The sequence below is a fragment of the Propithecus coquereli genome, unplaced genomic scaffold, assembly GCF_000956105.1.
Source record: "Propithecus coquereli isolate 6110/MARCELLA unplaced genomic scaffold, Pcoq_1.0 Scaffold1168, whole genome shotgun sequence".
Lineage (NCBI taxonomy): Eukaryota > Metazoa > Chordata > Mammalia > Primates > Indriidae > Propithecus > Propithecus coquereli.
Window position 1 is genome coordinate 75885 of NW_012135725.1, and position 13182 is coordinate 89066.

The following is a 13182-nucleotide window of genomic DNA, read 5'->3' on the forward strand; positions in this document are numbered from 1 at the left end:
CAGGATATCAGGGGGTTGGTCTTGCGAGGTGGCTGCTCCAGCACAGCCTGGTTACCCCGGCCAAAGGGCGTGCAGATCTGGCTTCATCTCCTGCAACTCCCATTTCTACCCAGCTCCAGTGTGGTAGGGGTGGGGTGTGACCTACCCCCTGGGCAGGGCAGCATCCACTGTTGGAGGGAGAGAGGAACAGGAACCCGCCGTGAGCCGGCCGGCACCGAGGACAGGAGGCAGACTCAGTGTCGATTCCCAAGTCGAGGGGTTGAGTGTGGGGCTCAGACATTTTGTGGGGACTGAGCTGCAGCCGGGGGAACATGGGGTCAGGCGCATCATCCCAGGACACTGTGGGGCTGAGCCCAGGCTGCAAGATCTATCCCAGAGCCCTCCTGCTAGCGGGGTGCACAGTGACCCCGGGGTTCAAGCCCATGTGACCCAGGTTTGGGTCCCGGCTCTGCCGTTTACCAGCTCCCTGGCCTGGGGGACATAACTGCACTGCTTAACCTTCCGATCCTTGTGAGGGGTCAAGGGTAAAGATGTCCCTACCCCCCGGGTTGTCCTGAGAAATAAACACTTGGCACATAGTAGGTGCTCAGTTAACTCTTGCTGCTGCTTCTCAAGAGAGTTAATGATCATTTAAATAGCTAACAGGTAGTGACTTTTCAATAATGAATGACTTAAATAATTAATAAGATACATGTAAATCAGCTTGTGCTTATTGATCGAATAACTGCGCCATCCATTATGCAGGAGACAAAGGCACAGCCCGCTCAGCTCGGTTTGACAAATGCTGACCGAGTGGGTCCTTTGGCGGGGGCCCTGTGCCAGGCTGCTGGTGATGCGAGGGGACGGGTGGAGAAGAGAACCAGTCGCACCCTGAGGAGCGGGGAGGTGGGCCGCAAGCCCACAGGGAGCTGCAGACAGAGAAGCATCTGGCCCCCACAGTGGGGTGTTCCGGAATGTGGATTCTTGCAGCAGACACACCGGGGTGGGGGGGTGTCCAGTTGAGGATCCAGAGCTACTGACCGAGAGTCCCCGAGGGGATGCACTGCCGTGTGAGAAGCACTGGGCAATGTCCCTACGATCAACCAAGTTTTTGGACAGCTGCGGAGCTACCGTTTAAACGCTGGTCCTCCGCAGCTTTTGTGCATGCGGAGTAGCTCCCACTGCCCTGTGCGCGGGGAGAGGAGGGTGGGCGCCGTGAGCCTCCTGCGCTCGGCACCCGGGGGCTGCTTGCCTGTGCCGAGGGGCCCCTGGGCGCTCCGCCCCTGCGTCACTGCGCCTGCTGAGTTTCCACCCCTACCCCCGCCGCTCCACATTGCTTTTCACCAACAAGCGCACATTGTGCGCCTGCTGTGTGCCAGGCCTGCGCCGTGCTCCTGGGACACAGAGTTCAAGGCTGCCCGCTGTGGCGTGGGGAAGAGCCTGCCCAGCCTGTGCGGTGTGCGCAGAGCCTGAGCGAGAGGCTGAGCTCCAAGTCCACTCCGGTGCTCTGAGCCCCCCGTGCCCTCCCCGAATCCCCCGTGTGCAGGTGCAGGCAGGCGTGCCCGAGACCCTGCGCGCACGCTCAGACAGCATCATCTGAAACCCACATGCAGGTGACGCAGAACGAGGGGGTCCCCGGCCGCTGGCTGCATCCGTGGGCACCTTCCCACTCCCATCTTGCCCTTCGCCATGCGGTGTGACTTCGGGCGAGGGGTTTTGAAGGCTTCCGTTCCGCCAGTTGAGGAACCAAGGGGAGAGGGGATTTGATTCGGAGAGCTGGGGGCACCCTCCTGCCACTCCAGGGCCCTCTGCGGAAGGAGCTCTGTGACACAGACGTCCCCAGCGTCGCAGGCAGGGATGGGAACCACGGCTGTCTGGGTGTCTGTGTGTAACCCGACTAGGTCCCTGGCCCCACGTGGCACAACCTCCGCGTGGTGTCACCGTGAACAAACATCGCCGACAACCAGACGCTGCAAGGGCTTCCCAGCCTCACGCGGTCCCGCTGGGGGTGTCCCAGCAAGGTGTGTGGGGCCGGCGGGGTCCATTAATCCCATCACAACTCGAAGGCTTCTCTTCCTCTCACCCCCTCAGGCCTCCACTGACCGTAGCTGTTCCTGAAACGTCTTTCTCTCCCGCTTTCTGCTTTCATCTCCAGAACTGTCTTCTGAGCCCAGCCTCGCGGCTTCTCCCTCCCCTCCCCGACCTCCCGTCCCACTCGTCATCCTGTGGACGGTTCCAGCGTTTCAGCTCCTCGAGACCCCTTCCCAGTCTCGTCCACACCAGAGCCCCCAGCAGACAGGAGGGGCCGGGGAAGGAGGAGCTGCAGACACACACTCGTCACCTTTGTTCCTGGACGCTCCCTATCAGTCATAGTGGAAGCCGAGCAGCGGGTCAAGGACCACTCCAGGGAGACTGGAGTCCAAGACTGGTGACTCCAAGTCACCAACAGGACAGGGCAGGCAGGGGTGCAACAGCTCGGGAGACGCAGGGAGACCCCAGGATGCTCCTGCCTCTGGCTGCTGCAGGGGCTGTGATAGGTCCATGCTCCCCACCCTGGGGTGCCCTGTGGCGGGAGCAGATGCCAGAGCCAGGGAGGCAGAGGGGTGCACTGGGTGCCCTCCAGATCTGGCCTCGTGGCCCTTGGCTCCCCCAGCTGGGGCCAGCACAGCCTCCCCTGTCAGAAACCCTGGGCCTGGGCAGAAGCTCAGGGGCAATATTGACGGTGCCGGCGGCAGTGGCGCATCCCTGCACGGTCCCTGCCTCTGGGTCCCCGCGGACACACACCCCATCAATCTCCATCGCCAGAAACGCGATTTCCCTGCTGCTGGCCAGGCTTCCGCCGGGTGCCTGGAATCACATCTCCATGCAGATGGGACACTGCGGCCCTCCCGCCCCGGCAGATCCACCGTAACCGAGTTACGAGCCACAGGGCGTCCGGGAGGGATGTGATGGGGACAGGCACAGCTGCCTTCCTGTAGTGTCGTGGGGAAGCTGGGCTTTTCCTCCAGTTAGCAGATAACGAACTCAGATTCTCCAGACCCCGTCTCCTCTGGGGCACCCCCAGGCTCCCCTGGCTCATTTCCTTCCGAAAGTGGTCAGGAAGCAGCTAGGGTGGGGCCCCTGACCCCACGGGCACCTGGGGGGCCGTGCTCCCCACACACACACACTCCGCCTGCATTCAGCCCTGCCAGGCCCAGGCCCGGGCTCAGCCCCGCCCTCCCGGCCCTGACCGCGATACCAGGATTCGTGCCACCGCCGAGGATCGCAGCCCTTATTTGTTTATTGCACTATGGGGGCCAGGTGTCCCCGGCCAGAGCCTCAGGCGCGGCGGGCTCCAGGTCTCACGTGTTCAGGCCCGGCACACGGTAGGTGCTCAGCAGATCCCGCCCGGCAGATGCAGCAGGAGTGTCCGCGCAGGGTCTGGGCCTGGGCCACCCACACTGACCACGCGGGCGTCTTCAGGGCCGGTACACACCTGGCAGGCCACAGGGGGCAGCCGGGAGAGCTGCCCGGCCCTCGAGGCTCCTGCTCTGTGCTGTGCTGCTGGCGTCAGGACGGCGCAGCCGGGGGGCATTGAGGTGTGACATTGTTGTCATTATTGCGATCATCCTTGTCATTGCTGTCGTGGGTCCAGGGAACACACAGCAGCTCAGGAAGACTCACCCACCTGGCTTTGAATCCGAGCTCAGCCCCTCACGACCTGCCTGACCCAGGCCACTCTCAGCCTCAGTTTCCCCATCTGTAAATAAGCAGGCCTGACCTCGAAGTGCGTGTGAGGATCTGCTGAGGTGCCCACCCCTCCCGGCCCAGCCCCACCCCAGTGTCCCTGCCTCGACCCCGCAGAGGGCCTGGGCTCCTTCCCTCTCACCCGCTATCCCCCTCCCTCTAAGAGGCGCAGAGACCAGGAGGGTTCCTCAGGACCACGGCCCACACTTAGGCTTCAGACAGCCCCACCAGTGTTTCCACGGACTCTTGGAGCCCCCACCCTGAGAACCAAGCTCGGCAGGGCTCATCATCCCTGTTTACAGATGAGCAAACACAGCCCCAGAGAGGGTAAGTGACTTGCCCAAGGCCACACAGCAAGCAGTGGGCTTGAGCCAGGGTCTCCCAGGCCGTGACCCACTCTGACTGACTGCCACCTGGCTCCTGCCTACCTCAGCGCCCCTCCCCCTCCACCCCTGCCTCACACCTTCCACCAGCCTTGCCCCACACCCCCAGTCCCTTGCCAACTCACAGTTCTCTTCCCAGTGTGCTCTTCTCCCACATCGCCCCGGCGAACTCCTATTCATCCTTCAAAACCTGCTCTGAGGTCCGAGGCCCCTGTCAGGCCTAGAGGCCTGGGCGGGCAGTGGGGGATGGGGCAGTGGCAGGTTGTTGGGGGTGGGGTATTGCGGGGGAGCGGAGGCTGCCCGGCTTCCAGGCCTCCAGTCTTTCAGAGCTCAGGGGGGAAATTTCTGACTTGGCCCAGAAGGGGATTGTTTGTGTGTCTCAAACTTTAATGGGTATTCAAATCGCCCGGGTCTTGTTGGCTTTGCAAATTCTGATGCGCTAGGTATGGGGCAGCCCTGGGACTCTGCATGTGTGACAAGTTCCTGGGAGATGCTGACGCTGCCCGGCTGGGGATGCAAGGACAGAGTGGCTGCTGGAGCCTGGAGCTCTGTTGTAGGGTCGGCTCCGTGCACCAGGCCCCACCGCCCTTCTGGGCCGGGACTGACAGGAGCCAGGGCGGGGGGAGGGGCTCCAGGGACAGTCCATTGGCCTCTGCCGGCCAGCAGAGCCCGGCACAACCGTCTCACTCGCTCTCCCTCCACCTAGAGCTCCCTTGAGCTCTTTGCGGGACCATTCGCTCCCCTGTGTGGTCCCCGGAGTCTGCTCAACCCCAGAACCTCCTCCGCTGAGGCTCAGGCGTCACTGCCCAGCGCTGTGGCCAGAGTCCATGGTTCGTGGCTTCTGCAGGGAGGATGCCAGCCAATAGCAAGAAATGCCAGAAAATTAGACAACCGAAAAGGGAGGAGACCAAATACCTTATTTCCCTGGCGTAACATCAAATACCAAGGCAGCGTCCGTGACTGGAATTCAGAAGACAGTTAATGTCCTGAGTGGGGATGGGGTTTCAGACCCTCAGGCTTTGCCTGTCCCAGGAAATTCTGGGCCATCCCCTCTGGCTCCTGCCTTTCCTGGCCGGCCGAGAGGCACCCCCTCCTTCCCCAGCACCCTCTGCTTTCATCTTGTTCACAGCTTTGCAGAACCCTCAGGGTGTCCGGCCATTAGTGCCACTAACGGCCAGGAAGTACCATGGGTTGTGGGAGGAAGAGAGCGGGGACAGAAAGGCCCAGAACCAGCAGCATCGCCCCCTGTGTGTCCTTGGGTGAATGGCCGGCCCTCTCTGTGTCACGGCCTCCCCGGGGCAGTGGTGGTGATGGGAAGTCGAGGTGGACACGCAGTAGGGCTGCAGGAAATGTCCATTCTCCTCCTGTCCCTGCCCAGGCCCTGGTGCCCACCCCCATGCAGACTCCCTGGGCGCAGGCTCACAGCCCCTGCCCCGGGAACTGTCCTCCCACCGAGATCGGTGCTGCCCAGCCAGGACCCACATGGCCACAACCCACGGAGGCCCTGCTGTGCGCCAGGCCCCGAGCAGGACACGCCACAGCTCCAAAGTTTCTCCCCGTGGGGGACACAACACCTTCTCCCTCTCCTGGGGGACACAGGACCTCGACCCCTCCCCCACCCCGAAGATTCAGGGTCGTCGGGAGGGGCGATGGGGCCTCGCTGCTGTTCTTTATTATTAATAGCGTTTCCCTGCTTTACACCCGCTCCCTCCTCCCAGCATTCCCCCAAGGAACGGTCAGTGTCCTCTCTTTTTCTGCTGAATTTTCCATCCTAAAAGTGCTCACCGGAGAACCTGACGCCTCCCCGCCAAGCGCAGCCGCTCCCCTCCCTCCTCGGCAGCGCGGTGCCTTGTGCCGCAGTCGTCATCATCCCGCACGTAAAAGGGCGTCTGGGGCTTTTAATTCCACGTTATGTCACGTCGAGCTGCCCGCATTATTGAGAAGTTTGCAGAGCCGCTGCCGGAACGGCTGTGTTAATCGTCCACGCGGCTGACAGCCGTCGCAGTTCGGTGACCCGCTTCTGCCTCGGGCCATCGACGGCTCTCCTTCAACCTGCGTGTCCCTCGGCCTCCAGGACGAGAGGGTTTCCAGACAGCCGGCACCGCCTGCAACCTGCCGTTGGACCGGCCCTCCGCACGCCCGCGGCCCTGTGCTCACCCTCTCTGGAAGCCGCCCAGTGTGTGAGCAACTCCACCTGCTAGAAAGTTCTGCTCTTTACGGGCAGGGTTGTTGAGTGGTTAGGTGCGAAGGCTCTTGGAGGCAGACAGAACTGGGTTGGAATCCCGGCCACCGTTTTGTGATACCTCGGGGGCCTCCAGCAGGCGGTTTAACCAAACCCTCCTCACCTGGACAGTGGGGCAATGGCGTCGGCCTCCCAGGTGCTGTCTGGTAAGTGAGAGATGTGGGAAGACCCTGGCGTGGAGAAACTGCTCTGCAAACGTCTCTCATCTCTCCTCCGGCGTGGCATCCGTGAGACCCCTGCCATTACGCCCGGGGCAAAAAAAACAAACCGCCGGCCCCAAAGCCAACGGCAAGCAAGCAAGGGAAGAAGAACCAAAAACCAAAAAAGGGTTCAACAATTGAAGAAGAAGTTGCCCAAAAAGGCGAAAAGGCAACCAAGCAAAAAAAACAACCCAAGGGAAAGCCCAAAAGAAGGGCAAGGCCGAACAAGACCCGGGAACCCGGGCCCGGGCCACGCCCCGGGGCCCCGGCCCCCCAACGGCCCACCGGCCAACCCCCCCGCCGCCCCCGCCCCAACCGCCCGAACCCCGAAGCCGGAAGCCCGGGCTCCTTCCTCAGACTTCTCTCCATCTCCACCCACCCCGTCCCCCGCTGGCCCCGCAGCTCCGACCCCGTCCACCTCCCGGTCTCTCTCCAGGGGCGTCTCTCCCTGGATCCAGGCGCGCTGCCCCCTGCAGAGCCTGAGTACTCGCAGGCGGCTCCTTCGGGGTTTCCGTGGACGTGGCGGGCTGGCACATCTGTTTCCCTCCTGTGGCTCCTCCCCATCAGCTGCACCTGCAAATGAACCCGGAATCCGCCTCCCCACCCTCCACTGACGCCAACTAGCCCCGTCCACCTTCTCGCACCGGGATCGAGGCAACAGTCTCCTGCATGCCCGCTGCCCCCACTAAACATAAACCAAAACCTGCCGCCGGCCTCACCTAGGGAGGAATCAAAATCCCTTTTGGCACACAAGACAACGTGGTCTGACCGGCTCCCACCCCTGCCCTCCTCTCCCCCGGTTCCAGCCGCGCGGCCTCCCTGCTGTCCCACCTCTACCTTGGGGCCTCTGCTCCTGCTGCCCCCAACCAGGCGGTGCCCTCCCTTCTGCCAGGCACCTGCTCGGAGTCACCTGCGCAGAGAGGCCTTGCTGGGCCAGGTTTATAAACTAGCAGCAGCCACCCGTGCCCGTCCTCTCTGTCCCCTGTCCTTGTCTCCATCGTGCCTGCCGCCACTGACATCGCACTGGTTTCTTGTTGGGTATTGTCTCCTCGCTGGGAGAAAAACTCAAGAGAGTTGGGGGTCTTGAGCTCAGCCATACCCCCGGCACATAGTAGGTGCCGGGCACATAGTAGGTGTTCAGTAAATATGTGTTGAGTGAATGAATCTTCCTGCCCAGTGCCTGGCATATAGAAGGCACCTAGTAAGTGTCAGATAAATGAATTGTGTTGTTACCGTTCGTAACGGCAGCTCCCGTTTATCGAGGACTTCCTGAGTTGGCAGCTGTGGCAAGTCGTGCCATTTAACCACCGCAGTGCTGCAGCCAGGGAATCCTGAGGCTCAGTTTTTGGAGGAGAAACTGAGGCCCAGAGACAGACGTAGTGGCTTGCTGGGAGCTGCACGGCGGCAGAGCCAGACTGGGACCCAAGTCCGGCCGGCTCCAAGGCCCACATTCTGGCCCACATTCTCGGGCTGGGACGAGCAGCGTCTCTGCCTTTACTTCTCCCGCTGTGAGAGCAAAGCCCCGAGGTGGTGTCACCCTGTGCTGGGTGCACGGCTGGCCCAACAACTGAGGACTCCCTGTGCAAGTCAGGTCTTACCCATCCCTGGGGTAAGACCCCAAGTATCCCCCAAAGCAACTGAGGTCCGGGACTCCAGGTACCAGTACAACAAGCCCCCTCTGGCCGGGGTCCAGTAGCAACCAGCACTGGGTTCTGACGCAGCACTGGCGTGTTTACGCGAGGTAATGGTGCTGTCTTGGCGTGAGCTTGGCTGGGTTCCTCGGTTGGCTTTGTCTGGCTTCGGGGTCTCCGTGTTTACTCCTGCACCATTTGCGAAGGTCTTTCCCAGCCCTTGGAATCTTTCTGGGGCCCCAGGAGGGCCGAGGTGGCCAGGTGCACCCATCTCTGCACCTGGTAACTCCCCACCAGAGGAGGACCACTTTTAATACAATTTTACTTCAAAAATCTCAAGGCCACGCTCTAGCAAACTGGCAGAGTGGTAGGCTGCATAATCTCAGAGTCCGAGCTGGGTTCAGATCCGGCCCCCACGTGCTAGTGGGGAACCTTGGGCAAAACGGTAGCTTCTCTGAGCCTCAGTGTTCCCATCAGTAAAATGGGTACAAGGAGACTTACCTTGCAGGACAGTTGTGAGGATTAGAACGGGGTCCAGCATGTGGCAAATGCCTCGGTAAATGCTCACTGTTACGTTGTGACCATTATATTGAGTATTTTAAGAGTAAAAATAGACAGGAAAGAAAAGCCACAGGGAGTCCCACACACCGCGACCACTGCACTCTCTGCCTCCTCATGCGCACACGCTTTTACGCGTTTCAGTAACGACGTGCACGTAGTTTCGCGTTCTGACCGCATTCACTTAGCATTAAACGAGCCATGACCCCGCGATCGTACTTAATCTTTCTAAAGACCCTTTCGGCAGCTCCCCCGTAGCCCAGATTCCACGGGCAGCGCGCACTTAGCCGTCTCTCCGCCGCAGGACACTTGCACAGCATCTGATTTCTCACCATGACAAATAGGACCGGCGGGGGCTGGGGGCTGCAGCGGACACCTTCGGGGGTCTGTGGCCTTTCCCTTTCTTGAGTGATGGCCTCCGGATAGACTCCAGGGCGGGAACCTCCTGCGTCGAGGCTGTGACAGTTTTGTGGCTCTTTGTCCCGATGCCAGCCTCGTTCCCAAAGGGCCGGTGCGCTGGAAGCGGCCTTTGAGGACGCGATTGGCAGCACCTCTCCCGCCTGGGGCGCTGCGCTGCGTACGGTCTGCGTCCCTTTGCCTGTCAGTGAGGCCGGACGCCTTCCTCTCATTAGTTAATTAATTGTGTTTCCTCTCTCGTGAGCGGCCCATTTATTTCACTGTGCCTCCAAGACAGCCGATAATCAAAGCCATTTTCATAAAGTGACATTTATTTCCCAAATTGCGGTTCCTTGGTGTTCATCTTGTCTGTGAACCTCCCTCGTACAATTTAATACGTGTTTAATTGACTTTAAATCAAGTCGCTTTTTTAAAAAACTCAGACTTGCTCTAAGCAACGTCTTCTTGGGTTTGAGAGTGATACTTTTCCTAACACGCATCAAGACAAATCCGTAAACACATCCAACGTGTGGCGGACCTACTTCACACCGGCTCCCGAGAGCTGACAGTTAAAATCGCAGAAATTTTGCAAGCCTGTTGTTAAGCACGGCCACCGTTAAAGATTAAGTTGCATAAACTTACAATTAAACAAATTATGTATTAAACACAAATGTAACAAATACTCAAAACTCATCACTTCCTGATTATTTCGCTACATTTACTCATATCGATTCTCTTGAGGTTGCCTGTGTCGCGCCTGCACAGCGGAAATGGATGCAGTTGTGGCTGTCGTACGTGTCTTCCCTACCCTGCCTTCAGTGACGGCGGGTCGGCAGCGTTTACACCATGGGAATCGGCAGCAAATGCTACAAATCGGGGTTCCCGCCCCCCGGAGAGCAGGTTGTCAAATGTTTACCAGCTGCCACTGTATATATAATAACAGTTCACATGTGGCCTGTTTACCACCTCAGATGATGTCGCCTGCCCCAGGGGTCTGTGAACCTTGGGACGTGAGTGCGTTTCTTATGTGCCCATGGAAACAATCCCAGTGTGTCCAGGACACCCACAGACAGGCGCCCAGGGCAGTGATGGCCGGGACAAGGGGAAGGTGGTTCTGGGAAGTCCAGTCATTGGCCCTTCCCAGTTCCTGCTCCTTCCTGGGGCAGAGAAAGCAGGGGACCTGGGGGCAGAGGGCCGGTCAGACCTTCTTGCCACACTCCTGCATCTTCCGCCTCCGAGGAGACATCTTGGGCACCCTCTTTGCAAACTCTCCAGCACTACCTTCCTTTCCCTCTCTGGAACGGTCTGTTGTGTGGCTGCAGCCCGGGCATCATTAATTCACTCATTTATTCAGCAAGCACTTGCTGTGGGCCGGCCAAGGCCACGCCCCGGGTTAAATGCCCGGAACAGAAAGACAAAACAGGCCAGGCCCCGCCCCTGAGGGACTCCACCGTCCAGCGATGCGTGGAAAATCCATTCTGACCCTCCACTGACTTTGCTTGAGAAAATCGATGTGCTCAGCCAAAGGGTGAGTGTACCTTAGGGAAGGTTTTGGAAAAGCCACTTTGAAGGTGCACTTCCAGAATGAACGAGGCCGGACACAAACGTCCGCGGTTCGGATGGAGGTTTTGTGTCTCTGAGCCCAGGACGCGGCTCAGCGAGCTGAACAGGCGAGGGCTTCGGGTCCGGCCACCAGATCCTCGGGCCCCTGACCTCGGGCAGGCCTGTTTGCCTGTCTGTGAAAACGGGGGTGTCAGGAGAAACGACAGCACCCGTTAGGAGCTCCCACAATCCCACACCCGGGGGAGACCCACGCTGCACCTGGCTACTTTAGAATCTTAATTAAAATTACCTGACACAGTAACTCCTGCGTCAACAGAGACGCCGGCTCGCGTGGGTAATTAACAGAAAGACGTTTCCACGAAGGCCCGGGCGAATCTGGGGGCTCGTTAACTGTCCTGGAGAAAGGAGGGTGTCCCTTTATGCCGAGTGACGGGAAGGCCATGGGCTCGGGCTGCAGTGGCTGACGTGGGGCGGGCGAGATCGCCGCAAAGAGAGCCGCGTGGCTGGGCGGGGGCAGCTGTGCTCCCGAAGCCAGTTTAGTTCAGGGGCTTTTAATAGGCCCAGCTCCCGGAGTGGACGCCGCGGGCGAGGAGAAATTCATCTCTGTCGGCCTGGGTCAGGGAGCACACAGAACCCTCCCTTCTTTATTTCCCCGCCGTTAAAACCCCGGCCTTAACTGCTAACATATTTGCTTCCAAGAATAGACGCCGTTGGTGCAGCAAATGTCCCCCAGCACGGCCGTCCGGCTCCCGTCAGTGATGGACGCCCCGGTCGCCCGTGGGCTGGAGGGGCCTGCTCCTCCCCCTCGTGCGCTCTCCGCACGGTCCTCCTCTGCCTCTGAGGCACCCGAGGGTGCTGGGGGACCTTGTCACCAGACTGCTTCAGCCGTGAGCTCTGGGAGTGGCTCCATCATGCTCTGTGGGACCCTCGGTTTTAGAGTCACTGGCAGCGCCGCTTGTCACAGGCAAGAACTAGGCTCTGGGGACCCCGAGGCTGGGCTCCCTCTGGGCTCTGTGCTGCCCAGCTGTGTGTCCCTGAGCAAGCTGCCTCCCTTCTCTGAGCTGCTGTGTGGACGTCGGTGTAGGCAGTGAGTCACCCCCACGTGGCAGGGGGCTCACGGAGGTGGGATCAGGGGCTGGGAGGAAGCCCTGGCCCAGTGCCCCACTCACAGGAAGGAACCTTAAATTCTATCCCCTCCCCCCATCTCTGCCCACCCCTCCCCCACCCCATTTGAGGTTGCTGAGGGGTGACGTCATAGCTCTTCCAACCAGGCAATACAGGGCTATATTGTGCCAGATCATTCCGTTGTCGGCTCGGCGCTCTGGGGTCTTTGTATCCCAGAATCTACTCCCCTGGTGTGGCTGACTTGAGCTGTCTGAGATTCGGGAGTAGGGACGCAGCCGTCACTGGCGCCGGTGGTCCCGCCGGGCAGAGCCGGGAGGCACAGCTGCAGTGGTGCCCGCGGCTTCCCACTCGTGTCCCGCTCTCCTTCCCGACTGCCCACCAGTCCCCCGAGACCCTCCCTGTGTCCTCACGGAGGCAGGAGCCTCCTGTGGACCCTTCCGCTGCCACTCAGCGGTCGGACAGGCCTGGCTTCCGGCCCCCCTGCGAGCTGGGCCCCCCTCTCCCGCCCACCCAGCGCCTCTGAGCCACCCTCTCAGAGCCTTCGACGCCCCTCCCCGGACCCTCGCCGCCCAGCTGCTGCACAGGTGTGGAGACTCAGCCCCCGCAGCCAGCGCCTCGGCCCACGGCACCGGTAGCTGCTGTGTCCCTGCCCAACCCCAACCGATGCCGTCGTCGCTTGTTTCTCAGGGACATGTCGTTGTCAGCTTTTGGGGTCTCAGATCCAGCTGTGTCCCCCGGTGGATGTGTGCGCCAATGCAGTGTCGCTCGCTTCCTCCCTGAACAGCCAGTATTCAATCGACGGTGCTGCGCACAGCTGGCGGCCTCGGAGGCGGGAGGAGCGCGGGACTCGATTAGGCGGAGCCCTGGGGACGGGGAGAGCGTGGCGCCGGCGAAGCCCATCCGCAGGCGGGAGGCCGGCGAGAGTCAGGGCCGCAGGCAGAGCCGTGGGCAGCACGGAGGTGGGAGGCCGCGGAGAGGCCCTTGCTGTGCCCCAGGCGAGGGCGACAACAGGGAAATATTTCAGAGGGGCAGGGGACAGGGCCCACAAACGGATTGGACGTGGGGGCCCCAAGGACGACTCGAGGGTCTGGCTTGAGGGACCGTGGTGCCGCCGCTGACCAGGAAGGAGGTGCTGGGGGGCGGGGCTGGGCACCGTGTGGTGGGCGCCTCGGCACTAACCACGCAGGACTCCGGCACAGGGGAGAGGTGTGAAGGGCAGATGTGGGTCCTGAGGGGCAGGGACAGGTCACACGTGGGCAGGACATGGAGAGGTGTCACAGGGACAGGTGAGCGTCCACTGGGCAGGGGGAGGCCCTCGAAGGATGGTGGACACAAACCCACTGCCGGGGTAGGGGGCTTCTCCCTGGCCGTGATGCTAG

The 13182-nt window shown here is 60.9% G+C and overlaps 1 protein-coding gene across 1 annotated transcript in view; it reads left to right on the forward strand.

The window, feature by feature from the left end:
• The window catches only part of KIAA1644 (KIAA1644 ortholog), a 44056-nt gene that overhangs the window by 14557 nt on the left and 16317 nt on the right, over window positions 1-13182 (forward strand). The window lies entirely within an intron of this gene.